Source organism: Schistocerca gregaria, unplaced genomic scaffold (genome assembly GCF_023897955.1).
Source record: "Schistocerca gregaria isolate iqSchGreg1 unplaced genomic scaffold, iqSchGreg1.2 ptg000317l, whole genome shotgun sequence".
NCBI lineage: Eukaryota > Metazoa > Arthropoda > Insecta > Orthoptera > Acrididae > Schistocerca > Schistocerca gregaria.
Window position 1 is genome coordinate 8364302 of NW_026061795.1, and position 16267 is coordinate 8380568.

Here is a 16267-nt window from a genome sequence, read left to right on the forward strand (position 1 = left end):
ACTGGCTGATTACATCAACTTATAAGCTTCTTCTGTGTTTTACTGTGTTGCTATTAGTACCTCCACATAGCGCAGCACACAACATAAGTTTTCAGACGATGAAGGTAACCACTTCACAGAGAAATTCCAAATTCTGTGTCTGTGTCTACTGCCTGCTCATATTGTTTAAAGCAGGTTGCTCTAAATGCCCAGTGGATCTGATTCCCTTGATACCCATTCTAAACAATCTCGGATTGGGAAAGACCAAGCTCTGCTTATACTTATAGTCTGGGAAGTTGACATATCTTAGACAGTAAAATATGATGGTTAAAGATGTCCACTGAGTATTCCCATATACACTGAAGTTAGCTTTGAACAACAAATTATTAATTGGCCACCTACTCTTGACTCAATAGCTACTAAGATCTTTCACTGGTGAAGGAGGTGACAACGTTGTTACGTCCATTAGAGGCTTCTGTAATTTGCTGAGAATGATGTGATATAATTGTGCCTTGTGATTTTCTGTGGAGTTCCAGAGTAAGTTCTACACTGGTGCAGGACATCCATTATTGCTGTTCTCATTCGAGGCAATCCTGGATTCTAAATCTCAAGCACCAGAGGATTAGAAACAGCAATGCAACCTCTGTCTTCCTGGCTGTCCACTATTTCAAAGTGCTGTGGTTGACAGTCTCTTCTCATTGTGCAGTGCTTGTAGATTATTGTAAATGGATAAACTGCAATATTTAGAACATCTCATTCTAAACTTTTTAAAGAACGAGACTTTTCTGTCACGACCACTTTTTGTGTGAGGTGATAAATACCAGGAATTTGGTTGTATTTTGAGAACCTAATGGTGACATACATTAGTGTCTGTGTAAATTAATGGAACTGGATTTTTCCTGAGGTCGGCAGTTTTCCGAAGGTCGGCGTTTTCCCACGAGGTCGGCGTTTTACCCCGAGGTCGACGTTTTTCCCTCGAGGTCTGCGTTTTTCCCCGAGGTCGGCGTTTTTTCCCTAGGTCTGCGTTTTTGCACTGAGGTCGGATCGGCGATTTTTTCCCCGAGGTCTAGAAATCTATCGGTATATTGAAAATCCTAAGTATTTTGATGTATATCGAACTATACTGATATGTCAAGTCAACTTGAAACATATATCCGACCACTAGATATCGGTATTTATCGAGATAGCGATATATTTCGATATACCTATTTATTTCGAGAATCGTTTTCTTAGGGGTACAGATTTTTTTCAAGACGTCCATTCTTTCCCATTATCGATTCATTTCGATATATCGACTTATGTCGAAGCACTCATTATACCGAGACGTCGATTTATTTCGAGATATCTATCTATATTGAGGCATCCATTTATTTCGAGGTATCAATTGATTTCGAAGTATCCGTTTATGTCGAGATATCGATTTAGTTTGATATACCGAAACAAATCGGGTTGTCTGTTTATTTCGAGCTATCGATATATTTCCATGTATCGGTGTACTTCAGATATCGATTCCTTTCGAGATATCGATATATTTCAAGAAACCTCTATATCTCAAGTAATCCATAAATTTCTAGATATTGTATTTTTAGAGATATCTTTATATTACTAGGTACCAATATATTTCAAGATATCGATATATTTCTATACCTCGATTTATCTCGAGAGGTCGTTGAGATTCGAGATATCGATCTATATGGTAAGCTGAAATGCGTCTAGATGTCGATATATTTCGGGATATCGAATCATTTCGATGTAGCTGTCTTTTGGAGGTGTCGATTTATTTCGAAGTTTCGATTTTTTTCATGGTGTCGATTTATTTCGAGGTTGCGATTTATTTCGGGTTGGCTATTTATTTCTGGGTGTGGATTTATTTCGAGGTGTCGATATATTTCGAGGTGACGATATATTTCGACGTTACTTGTCGACTGCATCAGCTTAGAACCTATTTCGTACAGAGTGGTGCGACTGCATACCTCAGAAGGCGACATTGATATCCAGACGATGAATGTAAAAGTTTCCGAGAGAAAAGCGTCCAATGTGACGAATTGGCACTACGTCATTATGAAAACAAATGACGGAAACGTGAGGTTTCTGCCACTCAAAGTGCTGCCAACTTTCACCCCACCCCCTCCTCACTCTCCCCAGTCGTGGCGATCAGCTGGTGTGATAGAAATGGACACAGGAAAGTAATAACGTTCCATGAAATCCCATTCTAGGGAGGTTCAAGGGTAAATGTTCCAGACGGTTTATTTGCATTAAGACACGCATACTGGACATCTACAATGTCACATCTGCCAGATCGTTTCTATTGTCAGCAGTGGAAAACAAAACAGCGTACTGAAAAAGCCATAGTGAGACGCGGTTTTTGGTAGACGAAATAATAGGAATACTCTAGGCACTGATAATGATGATCTAATGAGAATTCTGGTATTGTTTTGAAAGATGCATTTAAATATGCATTGAACGTAGCTCCAAATTATTTTGAGAATTATAATTGCGGTATGATGGATCTACATTGGAGATTTGGTAATGCAAAACATTTCGATCTGAGAATACTTTACGTGATAGAACGGCATTGACCTTGTGTGTCATTAGGGTAAAGTTAATTTGCCGCCATTAACATAAAATTTATCCGCCATTAACATAAAATCTATTTTTCAGCTTACTTCAATAAGGACTCACTTCAGATGATTGGACAACTAAAGAGAACTCAAACCGTTATTTTAATAGTATTCGTAGGTCCAATGCAGCATTTACCGTGGACAGTCCCTGAGTCAAGACTGTCAGTTTTATGTAGGGAGCACTCCTTTAAGAAAGCACTCCGTGTTCAGGCCACAAGTGGCCAATCAGGACCATCCGACCGCCACGTCATTCTCACTGAGGGTGGAGGAGGAGCTGGCTCTCCCACTCGTTGTGGTAGTTTCCTTTGACTGGAGCCGCTACTATTCGGTCGAGTAGTTCCTCAATTGGCATCGCAAGGCTGAGTGCAACCCGAAAAATGGAAACAGCGCATAGCGGCCCGGATGGTCACCCATCCAAGTGCCGACCACGCCCGAAAGTGCTAAACTTCAGTGATCTGGCGGGAACCGGTGTATCCACTGCGGCAAGGCCGTTGCCCCTACCACTTTTACATGATATTTTTGATCGTAGATCAGGTCTGATGGCTAGAAAGAATGGACGTTTACCATGTTATGCACATTTATATTTTCACTACGTCGACACAGCTGGTCCAATTTCGACCAGCGGTGATGGTAGCCATAATGATCGAGCCAAGCATCCTGTGTACATTGGTTGCACCCAAGTGTGTGGGGATCACAGCATTCGTGACATTTAAATTTGTTACTTCTTTGCTACTATATTCGCAATAAATTTTGCAGACAGTATCCGCATATGACGCTGAATGCACCTACAAAATTATATCATTGTACGACACATGTTTCAGGAGATACGTCATAAAAACTCAGGACAAGGCCAGACGCTGCATAGAACGGACGTGGACGCACAGCTGTAAATAAATGCCTGGTCAACACCAAGCTTTTCCGCTAGTCATCTATAAAGATAAAAAATCCCCAATATTGTCCACCAGCATATTTTTGAAAAACCTTTATTTTGTCATCCATTTTTTTTTCCTGTAAAAATCGTAAAAGCCGCATCATTGTGTTTTTAAAAATCGTTTCCTATTGTCATCTCTTTTTATGTATTTTAAACCATTTATCGCTTGTGTAACCTGTGGCTACAAGTCCATTCCCTTTATGGGGTAATCGAAATAATGAACAACGGAAAAAAGTGTGGGTCAATTTCTTCCTCATTTTTCGGAACTTTTGATAATAGTAAATCGTTGGCTCTTTGAGGGCGTGGTAGGTACATACAAGAGATTATTGTAAGATTAGAATTTGGGTTAGATACAGTGCCAGGAGGTTCTGTTTCTATCTGGCTAGCTTCAAAGTACTTCACCATCTACTAAGTGATGCGTTTCATTGTGAATGGTGTGGTCTGTGCTAGGTCTACCCTTTACTCCACAATGCTGTTCCTTCGATGCTATTAAAACCAGGATGTTATCAAAATATATGCACAGTGGCAGACTGGAGTCTGCAGAAATATTTCCAGTGGTGGGGAGGGGGGAAGGCGCGTCGAGGCTGGAGTGCATGATTCTGAAACTGGCACTCTGTGTACAAATCAGCTGGTCAGTTACGAGGTGCATCAAGCTACAAGACCCTAACTCTATAAGCGCCACAACTGGCCAAAGCTAAGGTTTAGCAGTATTGTGGAGAATTCTTATCTGGAAGAGTATGAGTATACTGTAACGAATAAAAACTCTTTACTCCAGATTCCAAGGATGGTTAGGGGCGACGGGTGAAAGTGCCCTTTTGCCTATCCTCCCCTCCCCACCTCCTCCCCTCCCCCTCCCCTTCCCCCTCGCGGACGCCAATGGCTGGCCCGTTCATTTTGAGAACATCAGAGTTGCAGTAACCTTTCTGAGAAACTGTTCTAGATGTCCTTGCGCGTCAATCTTACCACTCACAACAGCAGTGGGAATGTCGGTTATCGCTCAAACAACTGGTTTTCGGCTCTTATCAGTTTCCCAGCCTCACTTTAACCTAGTTGTTAAAGCCCGTCACAATACCAGTTCTTGTAATAACCGATTTTCAGTATTTTATTTACATTATTTCCTCTTGTAAACGTAGAAATCAAACAAAGATAAAAATTTTTACTTTCTCAGTTTCTTGATAAATGGAATCAAAACGTCAAATACATTTATGATGACCTGCAGCCGTCCAGAACGAAATTAGAATTATATTAATACCGTCAGCTGCTCACGGGTGTCGATATATATCAACGGGGACAGGTGACAATGTGTGCCTGTCTGGGGCTCGAACCCGGGATCTCCTGCTTACATGGCAGGCTCTCTGCCCATCTGAGCCACCGAGGGCACAGACGATAGTGTGACTGCAGGTACTATCTCGCGCACGCTTCCCGCGAGACTCACATTCTCACCTTCCATGTCCACGCACTACATTCGTAGTGTCCCACACCAACACATTCATTACTCGTGGAACACATTCTTACCAAGTCCCGTAACAGTTCGGGGAATACTTGTGCATCTTCACAGAAGAAGGTCATGGCTGGTATTGCCAGAACCATATACTTCTACATCTACATCCGCACTCCGCAAGCCACCCGACGGTGTGTGGCGGAGGGTACCCTGAGTACCTCTATCGGTTCTCCCTTCTATTCCAGTCTCGTATTGTACGTGGAAAGAAGGACTGTCGGTATGCTTCTGTGTGGGCTCTAATCTCTCTGATTTTATCCTCATGGTCTCTTCGCGAGATATACGTAGGAGGGAGCAATATACTGCTTGACTCTTCGGTGAAGGTATGTTCTCGAAACTTCAACAAAAGCCCGTACCGAGCTACTGAGCGTCTCTCCTGCAGAGTCTTCCACTGGAGTTTATCTATCATCTCCGTAACGCTTTCGCAGTTACTAAATGATCCTGTAACGAAGCGCGCTGCTCTCCGTTGGATCTTCTCTATCTCTTCTATCAACCCTACCTGGTGCGGATCCCACACTGCTGAGCAGTATTCAAGCATTGGGCGAACAAGCGTACTGTAACCTACTTCCTTTGTTGTCGGATTGCATTTCCTTAGGATTCTTCCAATGAATCTCAGTCTGGCATCTGCTTTACCGACGATCAACTTTATATGATCATTCCATTTTAAATCACTCCTAATGCGTACTCCCAGATAATTTATGGAATTAACTGCTTCCAGTTGCTGACCTGCTATTTTGTAGCTAAATGATAAGGGACCTATCTTTCTATGTATTCGCATCACATTACACTTCGCTACATTGAGATTCAATTGCCATTCCGTGCACCATGCGTCAATTCGCTGCAGATCCTCCTGCATTTCAGTACAATTTTCCATTGTTGCAACCTCTCGATACACCACAGCATCATCTGCAAAAAGCCTCAGTGAACTTCCGATGTCATCCACCAGGTCATTTATGTATATTGTGAATAGCAACGGTCCTATGACACTCCCCTGCGGCACACCTGAAATCACTCTTACTTCGGAAGACCTCTCTCCATTGAGAATGACGTGCTGCGTTCTGTTATCTAGGAACTCCTCAATCCAATCACACAATTGATCTGATAGTCCGTATGCTCTTACTTTGTTCATTAAACGACTATGGGGAACTGTGTCAAACGCCTTGCGGAAGTCAAGAAACACGGCATCTACCTGTGAACCCGTGTCTAAGGCCCTCTGAGTCTCGTGGACGAATAGCGCGAGCTGGGTTTCACACGATCGTCTTTTTCGAAACCCATGCTGATTCCTACAGAGTAGATTTCTAGTCTCCAGAAAAGACATTATACTCGAACATAATACGTGTTCCAAAATTCTACAACTGATCGACGTTAGAGATATAGGTCTATAGTTCTGCACATCTGTTCGACGTCCCTTCTTGAGAACGGGGATGACCTGTGCCCTTTTCCAATCCTTTGGAACGCTTCGCTCTTCTAGAGACCTACGGTACACCGCTGCAAGAAGGGGGGCAAGTTCCTTCGCGTACTCTGTGTAAAATCGAACTGGTATCCCATCAGGACCAGCGGCCTTTCCTCTTTTGAGCGATTTTAATTTTTTCTCTATCCCTCTGTCGTCTACTTCGATATCTACCATTTTGTCAACTGTGCGACAATCTAGAGAAGGAAGCACAGTGCAGTCTTCCTCTGTGAAACAGCTTTGGAAGAAGACATTTAGTAATTCGGCCTTTAGTCTGTCATCCTCTGTTTCAGTACCATTTTGGTCACAGAGTGTCTGGACATTTTGTTTTGATCCACCTACCGCTTTGACATAGGACCAAAATTTCTTAGGATTTTCTGCCAAGTCAGTACATAGAACGTTACTTTCGAATTCATTGAAAGCCTCTCGCATAGCCCTCCTCACACTACATTTCGCTTCGCGTAATTTTTGTTTGTCTGCAAGGCTTTGGCTATGTTTATGTTTGCTGTGAAGTTCCCTTTGCTTCCGCAGCAGTTTTCTAACTCGGTTGTTGTACCACGGTGGCTCTTTTCCATCTCTTACGATCTTGCTTGGCACATACTCATCTAACGCATATTGTACCATGGTTTTGAACTTTGTCCACTGATCCTCAACACTATCTGCACTTGAGACAAAACTTTTGTGTTGAGCCGTCAGGTACTCTGTAATCTGCTTTTTGTCACTTTTGCTAAACAGAAAAATCTTCCTACCTTTTTTAATATTTCTATTTACGGCTGAAATCATCGACGCAGTAACCGCTTTATGATCGCTGATTCCCTGTTCTGCATTAACTGATTCAAATAGTTCGGGTCTGTTTGTCACCAGAAGGTCTAATATATTATCGCCACGAGTCGGTTTTCTGTTTAACTGCTCAAGGTAGTTTTCAGATAAAGCACTTAAAAATATTTCACTGGATTCTTTGTCCCTGCCACCCGTTATGAACGTTTGAGTCTCTTATATGGATATGAACATGTCTTCCACGAGGAATGAGTGTGTTGGAGTGGGACTCTACGACTGTAGTGTATGGACATTCAAGGTAAGAATGTGAGTCTCGCAGGAGGCGTGCGCGAGATAGTCCCTGCAGTCGAACCATACACTGTGCCCTCGGTGGCCTAGATGCATAGAGCGTCTGTCATTTTAGCAAGAGATCCCGGGTTCGAGTCCCGGTCGTGGCACACATTTTCACTTGTCCACGTTGATATTTATCAACGCCCGTGAGCAACTGACGGTATTAATATAATTCTAATTTCTTTAAATTAAATAGTCCAATAAAACTTTGTCCGCTGTTCGCTGTTTCTCTCAAAATATAGCGAGTACTTCTATACCACAGAAAACTGCCAGTATTATCCTACTGATTTTAGTTTTTAGAACTCTGCTCAAAAATTATATTTAAATCGGTTATCACAGCACTATGCGGGCATTACCTATAATCCAGCGATAAAGAGTGAAAACTGCGGCAGGAGAACTCTCTTTTTCGTTTTAATTTCTCTGTTAACGGCTAAAAGCAGATAACGTAGACACAGGCAGCAGATCAGGCACTTTCTATTTTTATCCCGAACTATGAATGATTTGTAAAATTTTAACTTTTTTCCTTGTATGATGTCGCAAGTCGACCAAATCGACCATTGTGCTTCACTCGTACTGCATATCGTAAAATACTTCCAGGCTTCCAGATGGTGCCATTCTGTGTTACAACTGACGTTCGACAACAGCGAGAAACTGCGTCCATTCTCGCGCACTGCTTGTATAACAGGCACAGTATTGTCTCGGCAATGTTGGACCAATTCACTTGTTGCTCGTTTCTATCAGCAGTGTTATTAAAGTGGCATACATCACTTTTCCCATTTTTTCTGTAATAACGCAGTATCTCAGAGCTATGGAAATCTTACGAATAAAAATTACTCGTCTTTTTTAAAAAAGGTTTATTTGAAAACTAAAAATTTTACTACGACAACTGTGGCTAATTGGTATATCTGTTTTTACGTGGTTATCAGGAAAATATAAAAAGATACTTGTTATAACCAAGAGCAAACAAATACCGAAAGACATCGGTTATTCAGAACTAAAATACCCATGTCGTTTTAACTGATCGGTTTTTCTATCTCTAAACTGCAGTGTGGCCACAGAAAAGTGTGTCGTTCCATCAATGTACATAGCAACGTTGAGATATGTATGTGTTTATGCGCAATATCGGCAAATGGAAACACGAAGAGGTAATAAGCACATGAGCGATAGAATTTATTTCACAGTCAGAAAAGTCGAGTGACAGACAAGACCGAATCACTGTAATAGAAATTATATGGAAAGCTGTGTAAAGGAAAATTTCCAGTTCTTTCGTGGATTCCAAAATTGAAGCAAATTCCGGGACATCAAGGTGACATAGTCTTATACGGATAGTATTCCATGACTAACGTAATTGGCCCACATACTGTACTGGTATACTGATAATATTACACTACTAAGGTAATTTACCTGAAATAATTTACAAACATGTTACTATAACATTCGCTACTACTCATTACGCTAATTGACCTTCAGCCATTAAGCGCAAGCGCAGATCTCAGTTATGATACGTGCGCCATCCAAAAATTTATCAAGGTGGTAGCTCAATACAACTACAAACGATCATTGTGTGCAAAATAAATAGAACACCTCATAAGAAGAACATGACGGGTTTGAATCATTCCCACCGCAAAGGATGAAAAAATCAGGCTTGCACATAAGACCACTTGATAACTAACCAGAAATTCAGATTAGTTGTAGCTTCGGTGACAATCGCCTTTTTTACATTTTCCCCGTAAACTAGATAATTATGAAACGTAACAACTACTCTAAAATATCTGCAGCAACGGACTTGCCGCGGAGGTTGCATCGGTTCACGTGAGATCACCGAAGTTAAGTGCGTTGTCGGGCGTTGAAGGCACTTGGATGGGTGATCATCCAGGCCGCCTCATGATGCCAATCGAGGAGCTACTCGACCCAATAGTAGCGGCTCCGGTCAAAGAAAACCATCATAACGACCGGGAGAACACTGTGCTGATCCCCGCCCCTCCTGTTCACATCCTCCACGGATGATGACACGGCGGTCGGATGGTGCTGTCCCAGTAGGTCACTCGTGGCCTGAAGACGGAGTACTTATAAAGCAACTACTCTCCAGTGGATGGTCGTACTACTGAGACCTTGATGCCTGGCATCAATAACAGATGGCAGCACAAGAGGTTGGCTTACGCCTACTGCCGAATTTTGCGATCTGTCGTAAGCCTGCGTAAGCACGTGGGGCCTTCCGTCTTAAGTGCAAGCATATCCATTGCGTTTTCTGCCGCGCGACTTGAGTGGAATGTTTCATTATTTCTGAAATATTATAGAAATGTTTTTCGTTGTATATCCTCACCATCGGTACTGAATTTACTGTAAAATTACTTGCTCACTTTTCGGAACTTCCGTTCATAGTAAATCGATACTATTTGAAGCCGTGGTAGACACGAGTCTAGTGTGCTTCACCTTCAGCACCTTCTGTGTCAGTCTCGGTTCCTATGTCCCTGATTTCACAACGAACAGTTCGTTGTCTACTGAGTATACTGTCTGTTGCACGACACTATCCCTCCCACGCTGCTAAATGTAGGTCGTCGGCAAAATATGACTGCAGTGGAACAAGGGCGTCTGCAGAAATTTCCCCAGGAGGTGGTGGTGGCATTGTTAGTGGTGTGTGTGTGTGTGTGTGTGTGTGTGTGTGTGTGTGTGTGTGTGTGTGTGTGCGTGTGTGTGTGTGTGTGTGTGGAGGCCATTACTATGAAATTCACACAGTCCAGACCGCCAAGGAAAATAAACCTTGAGATTTGGAAAGGTTGTTGATCTTATACCGCTTATACTGCATATTTCGAAATTCCACCTCTAAGGGGGATACACAGGAAATGAAAGGATTTTTGAAACATGTAGCTATTAAGGTAATTTTGAAGCTAGGCAGACGAAAATTTGTATCTGGTTTCTAGGTCAGAAATAAAGAAATATGTGTTCCAGTATTATTGGGAATTTAACCTCTATGAGGTGAAATAGTAGGTGAACATTTTATCTTGAGATAAAAAATTATGGAAGGACAATGGAAGTATTTTTAAGGCTATATCTCCGAAAATTGGTATTTGACTTCAAGGTTACAAATAAGAAAATACGTATTTTCGTGTTTTTGGAAGTTCAACCCCTAAGGGGATGAAATAGAGTGAGCTGGTGCGTTTCTGGCGCCAGTTTCCGTCGATCGATGTTTCGATCTTTGAGTCGCGGTCCAGAGGACACTGCTCGCTAACCGACTGTAGTAGTTCTCTGTGCGGCCCAACATCGGGCTTACCGCGCTTACACTGGACACAGTTGCCAACAAATCGCATGCCATCGCCATATAGGTTGGGCCAAAACATGTGTTCCCAAATTCTGTTCAAGGTCTTGTAGAACCCCAAATGATCCCCTACCGCCGAATCGTGGAAATATCTGAGTGCCATGCTAACTCGTTCCTGTGGAATACAGACCTTCCCTTCACCACGGTTGTCTTCCCCTTTACACAAGACACCCCCCGCCCACCCCACCCCCCGAAGACCTCGCCATCCGCCAACTGCTGCCGAATCGGTCCCCACCCGGGGTCCTCGGCCTGTTTGCTGGCTAAGTCGCAGAAGAAGCCGGGTGTCTCGGAGAGAAGGAAATTGACCCCCAGATCCGGCTCCACGTGGCCCTTGCCTTCCCCAGACTCTGCCGCGAACATACGGATAAGAGCGTCGCCAATTCATTGTCTCTGCCACTAATATGGCGAACCTGGAGATAAGTCTCGTCATCTTAACTTCGGTATGATTTTTAGCGATCTTATTAATCAAAGTTTAAGGGCTGGCACTGGCCAAGTAACTCACGGAGGCTCATTGGTTTCAGTCCAGTTGTATTGCTCACCTGTTCTCCAGATAGGGTTGTGTAGTTTATGTCTCAGAAAATTGTCTGCTCTTGATGTGTGTTGTGTTAGAGATAACTGGCAGCGGTCGACGCTAGCATACTGGGAGCAGAGCACCACGGCGGCAGAGAGATATTTGAGGCCATGTCCTCTCCTTTACATCTTGGGTTATGTTGTCACTTTTGCGTGATTCCATCTTTCCGGTGCTGAACTATAGCACCCAAAGTTCAATTGCATTGCCATGTTGAGTATATTTCTATATCATTCTCTGCCTCGTGGATCTCTTGTATTGATTTGAATCCTTGGTCTGCTCGCGTCTATCGCCAATTCACACGAAATATTGAAGCAACCTTATTTTAAGGGTATTGTCATATAGTCATGTTCTAGTTGTAATCATTCTAAGAATATTGTTGATTAATCAACTGAGTAAGTAAATTTGAAGGTCCGTTTAGTCAAAATTAAAGGACCCCCTTAATTGTTTTAGTCATTTTTATACAGTTTTGTTTAGGAAAGTTGGCAAGCCGAACGTTAAATATCTGTATTCTTACGCTTAATCTGTTTCTCCCCTGATTGCAAGTAGTGAGAGTTCTGCTATGAATTTTATGGACATTTGTGCTATTTAAGTAAAGCTTTACCTAAGTATATATACCTAGTCATATTCAAATTTCAAGTTTTATGGGTCTCGTTCCACTTAACGAAATTTATTTATTATTTGTCCAACTGATCTGGCCTTGTGATTTTATAATGCTTTTGATTGTAATAAAATATGTAGCAACTACAACGGATTACTATTGTGATTTTGGTGTGTCACTACCATACCCCATATCACAGAGGATGAAATGTTTCATGAAATATATGAAAACATGTTTTTGATACATTGAACGATTAAGAGGGTGGAATATAGGATGTAATGTTTTATGAAAGTATTTCAGTGCGAAAGAGTTTTTAAAGCGAAATCTATGAATATTGTGTTATTGAAAACTACGTGTTTCACTGTTTTTGGAACTACAACCTCCAAGAAGGTGCAATAGGGGCACAGGTTTCACTGACCCATAGCCTTCCAGCCCAACCTGCAAAGTATACGGACTTGAAATTTGATGAAGGTGTAAATCTTACGCTGAAAGCATCATTTAAGAAGAGATTGTTCGAAATTTCACTCCTATGGGGGTGAAACATGGGTTGAAAGTCTTTTTTTTTAAATATGTCCCTATGTCCCTATTGAAGCTATAACTACAAAACTACGAAAATTGACATTTGGTGTCTCAGTCAGATACAAAAAAGAAACAGGTTTTTAGCATTTTCCGAAATTCTTCCATTGGGGGATAAAATAATTAGTGAAGGTATTTTGAAAATAAATCATTATTAAAGAACTACTGAAGCATTTTTATAGCTACATCTATGAAAATAGGTATTTGACATCTCGGTTGGATGTAAAAAAAAATGTGTTTCGTTGCTTTTGGAAATTTAACTCACTAATAGAGTGAAATAGGGGATGTAATGTTTTATGAAATATTTCACTATGAAAGCATTTTTAGAATTAAATGGATGAAGATTTGAATTTGGCTCCTCGGCTCTAAATAGAAGAATACGTGTTTAATTGTTTTTGAAAACCCAACCCCTAAAGGGTGTGAGATGTTTCAGAAAATGGTTCATTATGAAAGGATTGCTAAATATATCTGACAATTCGTATTCGGCTAATATGTTACAATTTTTAAAAACTACGTGTTTTTCTGGTTTTGGAACTTCGAGCATAAGGGGATGAAAATTTTAATGAAATATTTATTGCGTTATATTAAAATATTTTAAATCTGCATCTATGAAAACCGGTATTTCACTTCTCAATTAGATATAAAGAAATATGCGTTAGGGAATGAAAGACTGTACGGAGATATCACCACAAGAATACAAACGGCTTGATTAACAAAAACCTTGGACTCCAGCTGTCAGCATTGCTTTTTGATCATTCAGTAAAAGACCATGCTTCAACGGCGCTAAGTTTAGAAAGTTTAGAAAGTGTTGCAGTTTATAAAAGACATAAAAAAACGATTAAAGAAAAAAATTCTTTGCAGACCATGAACGGTCTACGCAAGTAAAGAAGCGGATGATAAGCTAGCTCTTTATGCAAATGAGTTGGTCAGTTTAAGTTCCGAGACATGTCATGCAGCAGGAACGGAATCCTATAGTTGCTACGATTGGCTAAAGGAAAAGTTTTGCAGAATCACTCGAAATCACTTCTGCAAGTGGCTAAGAATCTCGTAATGAATAAAAATTCTGTACTGAGAATTCCAAGGTGGGAGATGAAAGATTCCTCCCCCCCCCCCTTCCCCCTCCTCACAATGCTATCCTTCTTTACCTACAGCAAAAAATAAATAAATTAATTAATAAATAAAACTAGAGAAATTTCTACTGTGAAACTATTTGCATACAAGAGAACGGCCCTTGAAATTTAACTCTTCAATGTTTTAAGCCCTGCTCATTCCGGATATTGATTAGAAAGTGTTAATCCACATGTGAAACCTGAGTATATAATCCCTGTGACATTTGATCAACGGTGTTCCATAAGGATAGGTTCTCATTCAAAACGTTCGAAAATTCAATTTCTTTGTAGTTGCATTTTTTAAAGGTGTACTTGTCTAGACTCTTGGAACAGAAAGTTTTTTTTTTTAATCCGTGCTTTACAAAAGTTTCTACAGTCCATTGTTTGAAGCAGTGTCACGGCTGCCATGAGCCGCGCGGGGTACCCGCCATGTGTCCAACGCCTTGTCACGGTTCGCGCGGCTCCCCCCGTTGGAGGTTCGAGTCCTCCCTCGGGCATGGTTGTGTGTGTGTTGTCCTTAGCATAAGTTACTGTAAGTAGTGTGTAAACATAGGGACTGATGGTTCAAATGGCTCTGAGCACTTTGGGACTTAACATCTGAGGTCATCAGTTTCCTAGAACTTAGAACGACTTAAACCTAACTAAATTAAGGACATCACACACACCCATGCTCGAGGCAGGATTTGAACCTGCGACCGTAGCGGTCGCGTGGCTCCCGACTGAAGCGCCTACAACCGCTCGGCCACATCGGCCGGTCTATCATGTATTCTAGAAGACTTGCAAGGTCGTCAGTGGCGCCTGTTCTTTCGAGAGCAGTTACTATCTTCATATCTATGGTTAAACGTTACCCAGCCATTGACCTTCGTCTGTGCGAATGCGCACAGGTTGCCGGAACTCTTACGGGAATCGTCACCTTAGTGTGAGCCAGTAATGAGTGGATGGACAAATACCTATTAAGTACATTACGTATGCGGATTGTGGACGGTTGGGGATGTGAGTCTCACGGGAAGCGTGCGAGGGATAAATTCCTGCAGTCGTGCTGTTCATGTGTGCCCTCGATGGCTCAGATGGATTGAGCGTCTGCCTTGTAAGCAGGAGATTCTGGGTTCGAGTCCCAGTAGGGGCACACTTTTCAGCTGTCCCCATCGAAGTATATCAACAACACCTGTCGGCAGCTGAGGGTTTCAATTAATTATCAGTTGTGAAGGTGATTCGATGAACCCTTTGCCAGGCACTTAAATGTGTTTTGCAGGGTATCCATATAGATGTAGATGATAACTCGTCCCGTGTCGCACGTGCTCAAAATGATTCATACTGCAGAATGCATGCAAACATACTCACCGAAAATACGGACGAATATCAAGTGCAGGCTGCCGAGTGCTGCATATCCAGCTTTGACAGATCGGCTTTTCCTGCCAAGAAGAACAGGAAGTTGCTGTCTAGGAACAATCAGAGGTAGAGGAAGGGTTGATAAATACTCCTTGACTTGCAGACTAAACGTAAATAACGAAAATACATTTTTGGTAAAAATTGGTCAAAACATAATCGGTTGCCCTCCGTATTGGATTAGCTGCTTTGAATATTGAAAATCTGACTTCAGATTCGTTTTCAGCGACATTAAAAATATATATGTAACACTCAGTTCATGCAAATCGAAGTAATAATATAACTAAATGTTTTCCCTAAACTTTGAACACATTTTTTTCGGGTAACTATTTTCTCAGAACGGCATGCAGCATAAATTAAAAGTGGTTCGTTCTCTTAACATCTACCTCTGACCCCTAAAAGTAAACACTTTTCTTAGGAACTTATAGCTATAATATGACATTTGTTAATATTAACTAATTTTTGTGTAGGCATAAGGAGTGAAACAAACCCTCAAAAATTAGCACTGTATCGTTAAATTTAAGGTTGTTTCATTGCGGTTAGGTATACGCTCCCATAAATTTTATGTTTTATCGACTGATGTTATCCATTTTCAATTTCAGAGGAATAATGTAGTATCAACTGATGTTACCCATTTTTGAATTCAGGTAACATATGAGGTGCCACACTGCACGCGCTCTGCGTACTCCAGTCTCGCAGGCCCTTGATCAAATCATAATTACGGGCGCCATTTTTTATTGAAAATCTAAAATTAAGCTCATAGTATTATCACTCGTAATTCCCAAACAGATCTTTCGAATGTATTTTCATTGCCTCAAAAATAATTTCAAATGTACCCTTTTTTGCTCATTTGTATGAGAACCTGGCCGTAACACCGGAATATAGTCACGAGATTTTTTTTCAGAGACGCTGTACGTTCGCGAGAAGACTTTCGTTCTGCGCGTGTCGAAGGACATTCCTCAGATATTACTGTGTGTGTGCTACTCAGTCGTGCCATTTAAGTGTACATCTTTGCATAGTTTTCCTTTCACGATGTAAACAGTGTTCCGCTCAGTTGCTAACTGGCCAGTGAGTGGTTCCGAAGTTATCGGATGTGCGGTGCGTTCGGTCTGCTAGGACAACAGC

The 16267-nt window shown here is 41.5% G+C and overlaps 1 non-coding gene across 1 annotated transcript; it reads left to right on the forward strand.

The window, feature by feature from the left end:
* The first annotated feature begins 14807 nt into the window (after positions 1 to 14807).
* On the forward strand, positions 14808 to 14882 carry Trnat-ugu (transfer RNA threonine (anticodon UGU)). Its single transcript has one exon. It is a non-coding gene; the product is annotated as a tRNA-Thr (tRNA).
* Positions 14883 to 16267: the final 1385 nt, after the last annotated feature.